Source organism: Cyanistes caeruleus, chromosome 10, assembly GCF_971803275.1.
Source record: "Cyanistes caeruleus chromosome 10, bCyaCae1.hap1.1, whole genome shotgun sequence".
NCBI classification, from domain to species: Eukaryota; Metazoa; Chordata; class Aves; order Passeriformes; family Paridae; genus Cyanistes; species Cyanistes caeruleus.
The window spans coordinates 4,499,955-4,517,028 of NC_141710.1; positions in this window are offsets into that span (position 1 = coordinate 4,499,955).

Consider the following 17,074-nt stretch of genomic DNA (forward strand, 5'->3'; position numbering starts at 1 on the left):
GTGAGGGCCAGAACTGGACTTGGGACTTGAGGGGCCTCACAGTGTCCAGTCACTGCCCTGGTCTTGCTGGACCCATTGGCCTCTTGCCCACATGGGCACACCCGGGCTCATCCAGCCACTGTTGACCAGCATCTCCAAACCCTTGTCCAGGTCCTTTATGGCATCTGATCCCATCCTGGAGGTCACCCACTGAATCACCTCATGCTCACCCTGAGGCCCTGGACATCCCCGTGCTCCCACTTAGCTGTGGTTGTCTTCATCCCCAAACCCTTCCAGCCTGCCCCAGCCATCCATCCAGGTTAGGCCAGGGGGTCATGGCCACAACCGGAAATGCTCTGCCAAAATACCTCCAAAAAAAGATAATCCCAGAGTGACAGACTGTGGGATTCCTGGTGCCCAGCAAAGCTGCTCCATCAGCTGGACACAGGAGAGAAAATATAATGCTCCTAAGTTGAGATAAAAGCAGGGAGAGACCACTCAGCAATTACTGTCATGAGCAAACAGAGTCAGTTTGAGGAAATTTATGGAATTTATTACCAATCAGATTGGTAGGATAATGAGAAGTCTGTTTTGGAGCTGGCCAGCATCAGCTCCATCAGACACAGGGGAAGCTTCTGGCAGCTTCTCAAAGAAGCCACTCCTATAGCTCCCCCACTATCCAAAACCCAACACACTGCTCAGAAGCTTTCCCAACTGGAAATACTGCTGGAATACCAGTGTTTTAGTTTAAGAGAATTTCCTTTTCTTGGTATTTTTTTTTAAACAAAAATGTTTTTTAAATGCTCTGTTTATAAGTATATAAAACATACTGATGTTATATTTAATGTTTTAATCTGCTTTTATATCTTACGGTCCTTTCAGAACTAAGAAGCAGCAGCATTTCATTTCACTGTAACAAAGGGCCTTTGGCCCACAGAGGATGGGGATTTCAGCTCCAGCCAAGCCACTGCTGCCTGTAACGATCCTGAAGTAAAATCCAAACTGTAAACACATCTCCTGTTCTGTTACAGTATGGAATGCCAGCAGCAGGGCTGCTTGACAGCTGATATATTTTAAAAGAATGCAATAATAATCAAGTCCAATGATGCAAACAACATTAAATTCCAGTGTGAGTCTTTGAATCTCCTATACAAACATTCCTGACCTTTTCCCAAAATCCTCTGCTGTGCAGAATTTCAAAAGTAAGGATTTCTGTGGCAGTTTGGTGCAAAACCTTTTTTTCAAGGTGTCCATCTTTTCCCTGAAACACAAAAGCTCTGTTCCAAATTGCTTAGGAAGGGGATTTTGTTTTTCTAAGCTGGCTACTGCCCTAAACCTTGTTCCTCACTCGTCCAGGCTGAAGAGCCACCTGCATTGTCACCTTCCTACCTGCTGTCACATCTGGCTGCTCTCCAGCTCCTCTGGAATCCCCAGAGCAGTGACAGCTTCACTTTTAGCAAATCCATCACTGGGAGCTGCCTGCTTGCTCGAGATTTTCAGCAGAAGCATCACAATATTCACTTATGACCATTAAATCCCTTAATGGCTTTGAATTCTACGCTCCCTTCTAACGTGCCGGGAGGAATTTTTTCCTGCAGGACAGCGTGACAGGCTAATTGACCATGGTGGGGTTTAATCATTGAGTCTTTCAGTTCATAATCGTAAGAGTGGAAAGTGTATAGGAAGTTCTGCTCTTCTAATCGCTGAGGTGAAAGAGAAATTGCTCACACTCCTCCCCACAGTATCCATCACTTACTTAAACAGTGTGAGGCGTAAAAAAAAAAAATAAAAAATTACCAAACTGGAATGGAACTGGAAATGACACGCAGGTCTGTAGTTGGGGGTTGTGGATCAGGCTGCACAGCACTGGTTGCTGAGAGAGCCCTCCACACCACAGCTTCCCCACAGTCCATTTCCTCAGCCTGGAAACCTGGCGCCTGGGCATCTGTGTTTATTTGCCCTGCAGATGTAGCCTAAATCCGAGACTCCACGTGGTTTCTGATGCACCTCACTTAGGGACTCGTGGACAGACAGACAACGTGTGGTATCTGATGTGATCAAAACCAAGACTGAGGCTCACCAGGCAGAGACCAAGGAAAATTTTGATGCCCTTTTCTGGTGACATTAGCAGGCAGCTTATGTGGGAAGACACTGCCAAAGCCACCCGAGTGTTGGCACGGATTTATCACTTGGAGAGATCCCTGCTTCACTCACAATGAGCGTGAAGGAACAGCAGAAATTGCTGCTGCTCTCTGGAGGTTGGATGAGCCCAGCGAGGTCGAAAACGTGGTATAGGCACCAGGCTGGAGACAAACAGGTCTTTTTATCCGTGAGTTTGTCAAAGAATTGGAAGAAGAGACAGAAAAACATGGACACTCCTCTACTGTAACACCCTGTAATGGTGGCAGGACCCACAGGAACCCCAGTATGGGGGTCCATTTTGCATTTTCCACTGCGCCCCATTTTACCCAGACTTATTTCTGGGCTGTCCTTCTTCACAAGGACCAAGAGGACAATAATTCATGCAGCCACCATGGATAATAAATATGACTTTAACCTTAGCCACCCCTGCCTTGGGCATAAGGACACGATATTCAGCACAAATGTGACATTCAGCAGAAGGGCCCAGGCGGGGATATTTCCCTGCATTTCTTTTCAGTGAGTATGTAACTTTGCCTCCTGGAAGCCACTGGCTGATTTTAACAAAAGGTCACCAAAACCACATAAACCAAACACAAATAAACACATTCTTGTGCTGCAGCTGCCAGCCTGTGCACGGCCGCTCACAAGGCTACAGGCCTGGCTGGGCCCCTCTTGCCCATGAAGCCAATTGCTTGCTGGGCTCTGATCTTGTAATTAAAATGCAGGCTGCAAGGATAATTGGGGGTATTAGAAGCCAAATGAAGGTTTCACGGATGTCAAGAAACATCTCATTGGAAAAAGGTGAAAAATGCAACTCACAGGCCAGCTCAAACACTGAAGATCTTGTGTTGATTTTTTTTGGCTGCACAGACTATTTTTGGCAGGATCGAGTTCATGGTCTTTCAAAACCATTTTGGGGAAGATTATATTGCAAGAGGATACACAAAGTCTGTCCGTGGCAAGCTGCTAGCAATAGCTGTGAACTCGCAGCGCTGACATGGAAAAGTTTTGCTTGGATAGGCACTGGGATGCCTCACTGCGTGTGCTCCCAGCCTGATTGTATCAGCACTTCCCACCGCCGGGTCCCGAGAGGCATGGAAGAGCTGGGATTCATTTCTGGATGTCAAACAAATCTGTAAAAGCAAATAGCTGACAATTAATGGCACTGATAGGAATTTGATACGTGAGGGCCTGATGGAAGACACATGATATAGGGATGTTTACCTGGGTGCTGGAAGATGGGAGACAGGGCTTTGGGAATGACTGCTCCGTGTCCAGACTCGCTCACACACGCTGCTGTGATAGGGGGTGGCTTTTCCCACCTCCTCTTCATGATTGCAAGTGACTGTGCAGCATTCCCTGGAGAAGAGAGCTGGCCCCTTCACACAGACACAGGAATGAAGTCCTGCTGCCTCTTCCAATCAGCCTTCCAACATTTTTCCCTTCAAACAGCTTCTCTCTTTTACGAGTTCCAGGTGACCTCAGTGCTTGGATGGCTTCCAACACAACTGCACCTTGGTTCTGTGGCCTAGGAATCTTCAGTTTGTCATTTACACAAGGACCTCTGCCTGCAAGGCTTCTCTGCAGAAATTATCTGGAGCTTTGGCTTTGCTGGTGGATGGGCATTAGAAATGGGCAAGAGGGGCTTCAGATTTAGGAGTGCTAGGAAAAGATGGCACAGCTGAGCTTATGCAAGCAGCAGGCTTCCTAAGCTCTTTAGTATTGACTGACTTCCTTATTATTTAGCATTCCCCTTTATTTAGCATTTTTTTACCCCTTTCCATGAGCAAGAATTTGTCCATACACCTCTGAGTAGGGATAAACCTATTTATTTGCTCTGCTTCACTTCCTCCCGTTTCCTGAGGAGTTTCTCACTTCTGTTTTTCTCAGAGCACAGTGCCCCAGGATTTCCAGTTCTCCTTGCTCATCAGGGTGGAACAAACTGGGGGCTTGCTGCTCGTTTTCTCCCACATCTCTGAATTTTCCATGCCTTTTCCCTAAGCATGAGGAGAACTGAGAATGAGGGAATGGACAACATATTGAGTAATATAAATAGACAGATGGCTTTACTCAAATCAGCACTGACCCGTGGAGTCTTCCAGGGAAGGGAAGAGCTGAAATTTCAAAGTTTAAAATGTACAGACCTTCTCACAAGGTTACATTACAACATTACAACTTCTCACAAACTCTTCTTGTCCTGTTTCATCAACTATAAACAGGCAGCACTGGGAAGGCTGGTGTGCTGTTTCTGGAATAGCACTGAGGCAAAGCCTTCAGACTTCCAACCTGCTCCCCTTTGCACCAGACCTCTATTTTTCCTTTATTTATTTCCCTATTGTGCACGTGGGTCCACAAAGCTGCCCTGGAGAAGGAAGGACTGGCTCTCCATTGCAGCAGTCGGACTGCTCGGGCTGGGATACAGAGAGAGGAAAAGTCACTCACACAGCAGCACAGGGAAATGTGTGTCCAAGTTCCTGGAAATGTAGCATTTAATGGAAAAACATCCTGGGAACATGAAGCTGGCTGGAGCTGCTGTGGCATTAAGCAAGGGGGTCTAGGGGAGAGCAGAGTATGGTTTCAGCATGTGGTTGGGAAGGCACATGCCATTCCTGTGTTTGCGTTATGAGGAGAGTGCACATGCCATGATATTGCCAAATATGAAATAAATTGTTTGTGTTTGGGGGCTGGCTGTCTCACCTCTTCCCTCCCCAGGACACCCAGCGGTTGCTGGCTGATGTGTGTGTCATTGGGAGTGTTTTGCTTGCTGGTGGATGCCAGGATTTTGAGGCTGTGGATGTTGCACAACAAGGCTTATAATGCTGTTACAGTTTGTTCTGCACTCGATCAGAGCTTGATGCTCAGGTAAGAGCTGGTATTGGGACAGAAAATTACAAATCAAACCATTTTCGATGGAAAAATTGAGGGAAAATTGGATGAGTATCTGTCAGAGAGAGAAGAGAAGGAAAGCAGGCACCTCAACCTGCTCCTGCTTGGTCTTTTCTTGGCTTTTCAGTGCAAATCCTTCAGAATTTGTCTTCAGGGATTTCATTATGTCTCTGCTCAAACAACAGACCTTTCATTGTAGTTCAGCACATGACTCCAAACACAGCACCCATCCTCAGAGAGCTCAGTCTTCTCCATGACTTCCCCTTTTCCCCTGGGAAGCCAAGAAAGCAGCAGTTATAAGCTGATGTGGTTGTGTTTTACAGGTGTTTTACAGGTCACTTATGCAAGTTTTTCCCTTTGCTCTGGCAGTTGGAGCTGGTTTATGGTTTACCACAGTTTTTCAGAGCATACACACAATACAGGAATGGAGATAATTAATTGTAGGAGTCACTATATCCCATCCCTCTTTTACAAAAGCACAATTGGAGCATTTGCCCAGGAAGTGGAAAATATTTATGTGACTTTCTTTCTGAGAAAGTATTTAAATCCCCATTTTCACTGGGATAAATGAGAAGCAGAAAGAAGTACTGAGCAAATCCCACACCCTCTACAGAAGAGGTTGTGGAGCCCCTGGATCCATCAAAACTGTAAGCAGGAAAGAGCAGGACTCTCCCACTCCTCTCAGAGCTTAGATTGCTCTGGGCAGCAGCAAGCCTAAATTTCTTTAGGTTGCAGAGATCTAACTCTTCTCTCCCACTTTCTGTGCAAGTGGCATTACAATTCTTGGAATGTCACCAGCACCAGTCAACAAAGTGGCTGGGAAGCTGCAAACCCAGGCACTCTTCTCTCTTCCCAATACTGGGCAAAGCTCAGTTACACGGTGAGCTCACCTGGACGCTTTTATTGACGACAAATATATTTTACTTCTGAAAAAAACAGATTCCTCTGGCTGATATATTCTCATATGGGTAAAAATAGATGGATTTTAATCATGCTTACATTGCACATCCCACAAGCCAACTATTTTAATAGATTCGGAGTCCTTTTCTTTGGGCTTGGAACAGGCTCAACACCAATAAACTAAAAGACTTAGCAGGATGTTTTTGCCTCATTAAAATGCTTTGTGCCTTTGGCTCTATTTTATTCTTTCATTGCTGGTGTGTTTTCATAGATCCTCATCTTGAAATTGTGGGAAGAGTCAGGAAAAAGGCTTTGGAAAGGCAACCAGTCCTACTCCCATCCACCCATTCCTGGGTGATTTCAGAATCCTGGCCAGACCATTTGCCCTCCAGCAGCTCCCACCACATGAAGCCCTGTATACCTGAAATTCAGTGAAAACATCTTTCAAAAAAATCCAAAACATTTTTAGATGCTTCTCATAAAACCAACAGTATTCCCATGTTGATTTCTGTGCTAGGAAATCTTTTAAAGCCCCAGAGACAGTGAGAAGGGATCCTGGAAGCATGAAGGGATCCTGGAAGCAGGAACTCGCACTGGCCAGGTCTTGCCCTAGTTTGGATGACGGCTGCAGGATCCTCACACGTTTTCACCAGCTGATTAAAATTTTGTCTCCATTGTGGCAAAAATCCCTGGGCATTTTCTTGCTTTGCAGTCACTGTGCTTAGCTGTTTTGCTTGCATGAGTAAATTAAGCTGCATTTCCTTGGGTTTTCCCTGTGAAGCAGAAGTCTGACCTTGAACCACTTCCATAGGTCTTATTTCAGCATTTTCTTGAGCTGCGGGTGACAGGGCTGGACACTGATGGGTCACAGCAATTAATTCTGTCCCCTGTTTCCTACTGGAGGCATCTCCTTATGGGGCAGGGTGAGAGTTAGGTCAGCTGGAAAGGAACTTTTCTGCTGCTTAATATCTCTTGAATGCCACGAAAAGCAAAAGGCAGGTCTTGGAAAACCATCCACAGACATTTTTATGGGGTGAAAGCTGTATGGACAGTTTACAGCCATGCATTTCACTTTCAAAATTGCTTTTACATTGGTGATATTTGCATCTCAACACCCATGCTCATAATCCCTCCTGGACAGGGCAACAGATTCCCCATTCCTCATTACTAAGCTTTGTCCTGAACATGCAATAGGGTTGTCATTAACAACTCATTACTGTGAGCAGAATGAAACCAGCCAGGGAGAAATGTTCCTGAATGAATCACAGGGAAAAGCCCTTGGCTGGAAAACACCACTGCCACCCTCTGCTGTGAGGAATGGGTGACTAAATGCAATATAAAGATGGACTGATAGAACCATTGAAGTTAGAAAAGCCCTCTAATACCATAGAGTCCAACTGTTCCCCCAGCACTGCCAAGGCTTCCACTGACCCGTGTTCCCAAGTGCCACATCCACACGGCTTTTAAATCCCTCCAGGAGTGGGGACTTCACCAGCTGGGCAGCTGTGCCAGGGCTGAACAGCCCTTTCCATGAAGAAATTTTCCTTCATATCCAATCTAAACTTCCCCTGGCTCAACTCGAGGCTGTTTCCTCCCATCCTCTCCCTGTTCCCTGGGAGCAGAGCCCGATCCTCCCCGGCTGCCCCCTCCTGTCAGGGAGTTGTGCAGAGCCAGAAGGTCCCACCTGAGCCTCCTTTTCTGCAGGCTGAGCCCCCTTCCCAGCTCCCTCAGCTGCTCCTGGGGCTCCAGCCCCTTCCCCAGCTCTGTTCCCTTCCCTGGACACGCTCCAGCCCCCGGGATTTGCGGGCTCCTTGCGGGGGTGCAGGGGCGGCGCGGGCCGCCAGGTGCCGCTGTCGGCACGGGAGAGGGAAGGGAAGGGAAGGGAAGGGAAGGGAAGGGAAGGGAAGGGAAGGGAAGGGAAGGGAAGGGAAGGGAAGGGAAGGGAAGGGAAGGGAAGGGAAGGGAAGGGAAGGGAAGGGAAGGGAAGGGAAGGGAAGGGAAGGGAAGGGAAGGGAAGGGAAGGGAAGGGAAGGGAAGGGAAGGGAAGGGAAGGGAAGGGAAGGGAAGGGAAGGGAAGGGAAGGGAAGGGAAGGGAAGGGAAGGGAAGGGAAGGGAAGGGAAGGGAAGGGTCACCTCACTGCACCTTCCAGAGCTAAGGGGGCTCCGGGACAGCTGTAGAGGGACTGGAACAAGGGCCTGGAGTGACACGACAAGACAAAAGGGTTTCCCACTGCCAGAGGGCAGCGTTGTATGGGATGTTGGGAAGAAATTCTTCCCTTTGAGGGTGGAGAGGCGCTGACACAGGTTGCCCAGAGAAGCTGTGGCTGCTCTATCCTTGGAAGTGTTCCAGGCCAGGTTGGACAGGGCTTGGACCTGGGATAGTGGAAAGTGTCCCTGCCTGTTGCAGGCGGTGAAGACAGATGATCTTTAAGGTCCCTTCCCACCCAAACCTGATTCTCTGATTTCATCACTTGGGAAATTGTTCCTGTTCACGTCCTGCTCCAGACCAGCTGTTGCATGTGGTCAGACAACCCTGGCACTCCTGGCATGGAGCAGAGACCATGGCACCACTGTTTCATATCATGTAATTAACAGTGGGAATCCCAGGAGTGAATAAACATTGCTGCAGATCCAGATTTCTCCAGGAGATACAGGAGCCAAAGGTGCCTGGTCATTGCAGGGTTTTAAATCCAGCTGGATTCTGGCATGTCTGTGGCTCCCCTGTGAACTCCAATTGGTAGACACAGGGATACGAGCCAGACTTGCATTGCCCTGGCCAGAGTGGGAACTCCAGGCTCCCGATGATGTGCACTGCCTCTGCACGAGAAAGAGATTCTTTTCCAGATTGTCATGGACACAAAGCACAGGGAGAAACCCATTGCCTGATCTGATCATAAAAAACTGACCACAGAGTGACTTTAAATACCCAGTGCACCGATAGCAACAAATCCCTTGGATCAGAGGAGCCAGGATACCTTCCTGCCTGCAGGTGTGCATCTTACCCTCTCTCAGGCTCAGCTCATTGCTCGGCTCAGCTCCATTTTCACGCTGGAGCCAGCCCTTGCCTGTCCTTGCCCAGCCTCTCCAAGGATTTGATCCTATAACTTAGGAGTTTATATCCCACACTGCTGTTTGCCAGCTCCTCACTGGGTCCTGCTCTCAGGATCCAGCCCTGCTGCCATCCTGCCAGCAGCTCATCTGGAGCAGGCTGCCTTCTGCAGCCAGCAGGGATGTTTTGTTTCCAGCCCCTCTCAAGCGCTCCTGGAGCCCAGGACCAACTTTCAACGTTCCTGAGCAGTGCACAGTGCTACAGAGCCCCAGCTGGTGCCAGGAGTCATGGTTAAATAACACACAGTAAATACTGGAACAGCCTGAGCTGCAGAGAACTCCTCAGACACCAGTTTCTAAGGATGATCTAATACATTTCTTGCACTCGCTCGTCCTCCTCATTACTCTTCTGCATTTTTCCCCTCCTATTTTTCTTCTCTCCCATTGAAATGTTTTGGTTTGCTTCTTTTATTTTTTTCACTGCTTGAATCTCTGAAATATGCAGCCATGGCAACAGGCTGGAGGAGCAAATTCCCCTGGTCCGCCTGCATGTCCTTGGGGTCTGGTGGGGAGAGAGGGGGTGAATTCCAGCCATTCCCTCTCGCCGGGAGCAGTGTTTAGCAAACACACGGCAGCACACATGTGCTAACCCCTGCCCGGCTCTGCCAGCTCGGGAAAGGCTTTTCTGCGGGTTGAGCACATCTCCCCTCATCCCCCCGGAGCGAGCAGCACCCTCTCCCCGGCACCCTCTGGGCTGGCATTCTTTGGGAGCAGCATTGAGGAGGAATGCAAGCCCCTGGCGTCAGGACAGGAGCTGACATTCCCGGCCCTGGGCTGAAGAATGTGGACATAGTGTCCACTCCAAACTCCAGCACTGGAGTTCATTCACCCTGGAGGAGGGGGATGCCGGGATCTGAGCAAGAGTCAGCCCTTGGTGACCAGGCTGCTGTAACCTGGGGGTGATGGGCTCCCCTGTCACTTCCAAGGATCTCCCCACGTCATGCCACGGCATCTGGGGACTCGTTTGTCCTTGTTTTGGTGGCTCCGTGGCCTCTGCCCCTCAATCTGCAGCTACGTCAGCTTTTTCTTGGAAGAGCTGGGAGAACATGAGGATGCTGCTAGCTGAGGAGTTGGATCCAGGGAGACAGGCAGGTCTAGCTTTGGAGAAGCCAAACCCATCCTCAGTGAGCTGCTGGCAAGGAAGGAGAGCAGCAGTTAGGGACCAGCACCCCAGTTTGACGGGTGTTACTTAAAGACCCGGAAAAGGCAGTGCAGGCTGAAGGTATTAAGCAAAGCCAACTTGTTTTAGTGTCTGTAACTTGGCAGGAACCAGATCTGAGTGTGAATTCAAGCCCCAGGCCCATAGCTGGTTTTCAGCTCATCTTTCCAAGGCAAACAGGGCTGCTCCAATTCCCCCTGCCCCTCGGACACACCCGGCGAGGGCTATTTATACCCTTTACAATGTTACACACTGCTTGGATTACTGCATGGCATCCAGTCTGTTTGGAGCAGGGTCCCACGAACCAGAATAGTTTTGCATTAATACAGTTCTCACCAGTTCCTAGGTTTGAAACTGGATACAGCGAGGTTACTCACCATTTACTCCGGCTGGATTGTGTGGAGCTTTGTGGATTAAAATAGCAAAACTTCAGCACTAGCAGCAATACAACATGGTTCGGGCAGAAAGATCCCCACTGATTCACCACCCTGTTACATCAGCATTTCAACACCAGGAAATGCTGCTCATTCCGCAGATTTTGGAGGACGGTGAAGCCCTGAGACTGCAGCAAAGCTGAAAAAGTTGGGGAGTTTTGAAAGAATTTGTGGAATTTTTGCACAAAACCTGAACAAGATTAGAGTTTTCCCCAGCCCATGGGTAACTGCTTGAGAACAGAATAAAATAAAAGAAGGTATCACAAAATCTGCCTTGGTTCTGCTCCTGGGGAGGGGGTGAGTGCAGCAGCATTCCCAACCTGCTGTGCCAGGAGCGGGGCTCCTCAGCAACCTCGCGGTGCAGGACCACAGGCTGACCTGGCAGCATTCCTGGCACAGGCTCCCATACCTCCCTACCTGCAGAGCCTCTGGAAAGGCTCCAGGTGTTGCACAAAAGCAAAGCAGCAGCAGTTTGTTGCAGAACTGCAGGAAGAGGCAGTGCTTGCCTCGGCACGTTGGAGCCAGGAAGCGCTTTCTAGTCATGCCCTGAAAGTCAAGCTTGGGGAGCACACAGGGTTACCCAGCAAATTCTTGTCTCCAGGAGGGAATCATTGAATCCCAGATGGGTTTGGGTTGGAAGGGACCTTAAAGCTCGTTTTTCCCCCCACACTATGTGCAGGGACACCTTCCACTAGCCCAGGTTGCTCCAAGCCCCATCCAACCTGGTCTGCAGCACTTCCAAGGATGAGGCAGCCACAGCTCCTCTGGGAAACCTGTGCCAGGGTCTCAGCACCCTTACAGGGAAGAATTTTTCCCCCAGTATCCCACCTAACGCTGCCCTCTGTCAGGAGGAAGCCATTCCTCCTTGTTCTGTCCCTCCATGCCTTTGTTCAAACTCTCTTTTCAGCTCTCTCAGAGCCCCTGTAGACACCGGAAGGTTGCAGTTGGGTAACCCCAAAGCTCTCTCTTTTCCAGGCTATTTTATGGCAGTAGAACTCACCCTGGAATTCTCCTGCTTTGGCATCCCAGGATTTTTGTGAGATGTGAGGGTCTGGGACATGTACAGCTGTGCCTCGGTTGTGCAGCACATGGCTCTGTGTGTGTGCAGGCAGCCAGAGGGATCCACAGCACAACAGGAGCCTGTATGCTCAGGATTCCATCCCTAAGTGGTTGTGCTGTGGTCACCCCAAGGATCCCTAGTTCTAGCCCCAAGGATCCCTGGTGCTGAGGCCAGCAGAGGTTGTAGAGCTGGAAATGTTCCAGCTTTGGGGTTGTTTTTGGTGTTCTCCCACCTGGCAGGGCACCAGCCTCCAAGGAGCACTGGGAGTGGAGATGGACCATGGACTGGAGATGGTCTTTGGACCACGGTAGCGGGGATGGTGTTTGGTGGAGCATGAAGAGCAGCGTGTGGTTTGGAAGGGCTGGGACTGGTTCTCCTGCAGGAAGCAGGCAGAGGCCGAGGGGGGGATGTGATGGGATGACTGGCTTGCCTCACCACAGGATGACACTTTCTCCAAGCTCTCTCCAAGCCTCCCAAGCCAGCCCATGGTGCAGCAGTCTCAAGGGAGATGTCCATTCCCATTCACTCCTGTTCCCCTGACCACAAAGCCATAAGCTGCCCCCCTGAGCTCTGCTGCAGCCGTGGCACACATCCCTCTTTTCCATGGGTTTTCTCCTCCCTTACATCTCTTTTGGACCTTGCAAAGCCAGAGTGGATTTTCCTGCACTGTCTGCCCAGCTTCCCTCACACCCTCCTGGATTCAGCTCTGTGGCAGGGCAGGGAACCACTGCCAACAAATGCCTGGCATAGAAGAGGAGGACTGCAGGGATTACACCCTGCAAGCAGCCGTAAACAAGAGAGCAGAGTGCAAAAAATTCCTGGGATTTGCAATCCAGTCTTCCTGATTTGCTGGTGAGGCCTGTGCTGGGGTGCTGGGCGATGCTGAGCATTCATCCCCACTGATCCATGGGCATTCCCAAACCATGATGGCTCCAGGACCTGCTCAGCCTTGGAGCCAGCTGAACATGGGGAAGGAAAGCAAGGCTGCTGATTAAACAGACACAAAGCTGAGGGAGATGGAGAGGAAGAGGGATGGAAGCTGAAGGAGCAAGGACCAAAATATTGGGGCTTTTGGGCAGGACAAGCTGTGTTTGGGCCACAGGGACTGAGCCTCCAAGGTGCTGGAAACCCATTTAACTCTGCAAGGACACAACCCAAAATAGCTGCCATGGGGTAACGTCTCCATAGGGGCTCTATTCCGGGATGGAGCCGCTCCTGGTCTGGGCATGGGGCAGCAGCTCAGGAATAGCCTTGGCTGGCAAGGGCAGCCCTGGTGTGCCTAGAGACAACCACGAGCATCTTCCCTGCTTGTATGCATCCAGCATGCCTCAGGGAGGGCCAGGGAGAGGAACCAGCCTGCCAGTTTTCCAACTGATTTAATTTTCTTAGAATTTCCTCTGATGGTTCAATTTTTTTTTCTCTAATTCCAGTTGGGGTTTTTTTTTGGCAGCTGGAAAAAATAATGTTTTGGTTGCCTTGGAAACATGCTCCTAAACTTTTGGTAGATCCAAGACATGCCTGGAGTTCCAGGATGGCCAGTCAGGGCGGTGAGGGCTCGCCCTCCCTTCCCAAAAGTGGCAGGAGCTGCTCTCCAGTGGCTCTGGATACACGTGGCCCTGACCTACCCTCTGTCCCGACCCCTGTTTACTCGGCAAATACAACATTGCTTACAAATTCCTGGGACATGCCATGGGATCTCTAGGCTGGGTAGTGTTACTTCATGCTGGACCCTGTGCAAGAGGGAAAAAAATAACAGGATCGCACTTTAAGGCTGTAAAAATGCGGGTGGGAATATTTTCCAGCCTGTGTCATTTTCCATCGAGGCCAAAATTCACATTCTGTCTTTCTCTGTTTGTGTTTTTCTCCCTGAGACATGGATATTTTTTTTATTCTCCAGCTTTCTCAAATGAAAAATGAGGAAATTCAAGGAAAGTGATTCTCACCCCCACCATGTTTCAAGGAAATTTTGTACATATACAGTTTCAAGTGTCAGGAGTTAAAACTTTCCTTTGGCCTGAAGCCAAATGTTTTCCAAAAAATTCAGTGTTTCTGTGATTTTCTGGGAAAGTGGGATATGGGCCCCTTCTCTTTTATTAACCAACTCAGATTCTTAAATGCTTGTTTATTCAGAAGAGTTTCAACCCCAAAGGGGGGAGGAGAGGAAAGGAAAATCACAATGAAATGTTTCCCTTGCAGTGGGCAGAGAGGCCAAACATCCAATTTTTCCTGGAAGGAAGAAGACAAGTTTTTTAAATTAAAAACAAAAACATAAAACCAAAAACGAACCAAGGCACTTCTGTATGGGAAAACAGTTGAAGTTTCACTTGAAATGGCCTGAGCAGCATTAGTGTGCAGTGACTCTGTAGTGGGAGAGACCTGGGAAATGAAGTTGGGTGGGTTTTAAAGGCTTTCCCTGCCTGGAGCGATGGCTCCATCCATCTCCTGCAGCTGGATGTCATTTACCCCTCCAGCCAAGGAAGTGCCCTTTCCAAGCCCCTTTGCTTCCAAATAAGCTTCTAATGACCACAGTTTTTCTCCATCCAGTTAATTAATCCCTGGTTCCCTCCAGATGCTATTCCAGAGTATGTTACAGCACCCTGTGGTGGGAGGTGGCCCATCACCTCAGGGACTTGCCCTTCATGCTGGATTCAGCCCTGTGTGCCAGGACCTGCCACAAACCTCTCAAATTTTCCTGCTGCTGCCAACCTCAGCAAGCAATCAAAAAAACCCTCATCAGATTTAGCAGGATGTCCCTTCCCCTTCCCCTTCCCCTTCCCCTTCCCCTTCCCCTTCCCCTTCCCCTTCCCCTTCCCCTTCCCCTTCCCCTTCCCCTTCCCCTTCCCCTTCCCCTTCCCCTTCCCCTTCCCCTTCCCCTTCCCCTTCCCCTTCCCCTTCTCTTCCCCCCATCCCATCCCATCCCATCCCATCCCATGCCATGCTGTGTCTGGCCCCTGCCCCGCTCTGCCAAAGGCCCTGGTCCAGGGAAAGCTTTCCAAGGGAGGATGAGGAGGCAGGAAAGACAAGGAAGGAGTCTCAGCCCTGTCAGGGGACCTGTGGAGGGAACCAGGGAATACCTGCTGCGTGCAGGGGCTGGGTGGTCAGGCTGTTCTCATGTCCCTCTCAACTCCCAGCTGCCCACATCATTCCTGGACACACCTTCCAGCCCTTGGGGATTCAAAGTGAGGAGCATCCCATGCCCCCACCCCAGACATCCGAGTGAGCTGCACCCTCTGGAGCCCCCTCAGTGGCTTCAGCATCCCTGGCCACGTCCAGAATCCCCAGCACCTCAGTGATCCCCAGAACCACAAGGATTCCCAACATCTTGGAGCATCCCAAACCTCCTCCAGCATTCCCAGCTTCCTTGGGCATCCGCAGCACCTCGAGCATCCTGGGTGCCCCAACATCCCCAGCACCTCCAGCATCCCCCAGCACCTCCAGCATCCCCAGTGCCTTCAGCATCCCCATCCTCCTCTGGTACCCCTAACACCTTGAGCATCCCTAGCTCCTCGTCCAGTAGAGATAAGCAAGATGCCCAGCAGGCCGGGTCCTGCCACACCAGTACTGCGCCACCACCAGGCTCAGCCCGAATTCCATCGTTGCCGGCCCCGGGGAGCAGCGGGAGCAGCGGCCGGAGCACGGCCGGGGAGCGGGTGCGAGCAGAGACAGCCAGGGAGCTCATCCGCCTGGTTTTTCAAGGTCACAGAGGTGGTGGGAAGGAAAGAAGAGAGAACGAGGAAAAAAAAAAAGTTGACTCAGAAACCGCAGGGAATTTTTTGCCTTTTTAGAATACTGGGAAGAGAAAAAAATAGCCACAGTTATTCAAAGCATCCAGGATAATAACAGCCTGTTTACTGTTTGCATGCAAAGATGGCAGGCAGGCAGCACAGCGCACGGAGGAGGAATGAGGAGTTCGCCGAGCTCGCACCGCGGGTCCGACCGCTTTGCTGAGCCCAGCAAAGCCCGGGTGGTGATCCTGGCTGTGAGGGCAGGAGCTGGGCAGCCCCACCATGATAGCTGGACACCCCCCAAGGGTCCTGCAGGAAGGGCTGCAGGTGGCCCTGGGGCTGGCAATGATGGGGAGGGAGCTCCCAAGCTGGAACACGCTCCAAGGCTGAGTGGATGGAGCATCCTGGAGGGTGTCATGGCCAACCCCTAAATAACAACCCCCATCCTGTGATCCCATCCCTGGCACAGAGGCATCTCCAGCCACCCTCTCTCAGGGGCACAGGAAACCAGGGGGACAGGGATGCAAGGACTGAGGATGCAGGGATACACAGATCGAAGACAGAGGGGTGCAGGGTGATGGGAATGCAAAAATCAAGACATGTTCTGAAGGGAGAGGACACCTTGGGGTGGCTCGCTCTGCTATGGAATGCAAATCCCGATGAAAGGAATTCGGGAAGGGAGCGTTGACCCACTGGCAGAAGAAAGCCCGGAGGGCACCCCCCAACAAGTGTGGACACAGAGAGGAGCCTGGAGGCTTGGGATACCTCCGGGAAAGGGCTGGGATGAGAGAGGGAGGGAGGGGGAAGGGAAGGGTTCAGCAGGACCAGCGGGGAGAGCTTCATTCCTGCCGGTCCATCGAGCAAGCTGGGACTTGAGGCAAGAGAAAGCACCCGGTTTGCCTGACTGGTTTGCTGGGAAGCGGCTGCAGGGCTGGCCCACAGCCTTGCCAGACTTCCCCCATGAGGATTGGCATTATTTGGAAGGGGGGTGAAATTCCCTTTCTCCCAAATTCTGGTGAGGATTTTTTTTCGTTGTTTTTAAAAGTTTTCCATACAAAGGAGACTGTGGTGAGCTTGTCTTTCCCTATTCAGCTCTAGCATTCAGCAAGTGGAAAAGGAGTGGGGATGCACAAGGAGATGAGAAGGAGGAGCAAGGGCCCACAAAGGATGCTCCAAGGATCAAGTTCCAATGTTCTCCAAAGAGAAATGAGGGAAAGCAGGAACCAAAGCTGCAGAGAGGCTGCTGTGGTGTGGCATCAAGGGAATGAGGTGTTCCTGGCTGGGAATGGGGCTTGGTGGACAGCCAGAGAGCCCCAAGGAGATCCTTGGCCTCGTCCCAGCCCACTGTGACCACAGAAGGACCAGAACTCCCCAGACAGCCCTGCAGCAGCAGAGCTGTCTCCCTGTCACCCACAAGAGCTGCTGCCCCGGGATAGGGCATCCCACCCAAAGCCACCAGGGTGACACTGGTGGCGCTTGGGGCAGAACCTGTTGGCCCTTTCCCATCTCTTCAGGTGCCATCCCAGCCAGAAGCTCTGCAGGCATCTCCAGCACCCCCTTCCAGAGCATGGGAGCCCTGTGCTCTAGACAGGGATGCGAGGATTGAGGATACAGGGATGCAGGGATACCGGTACATAGAGATTAAGGACGCAGAAACAGAAGGACACAGGGATGCAGGGAC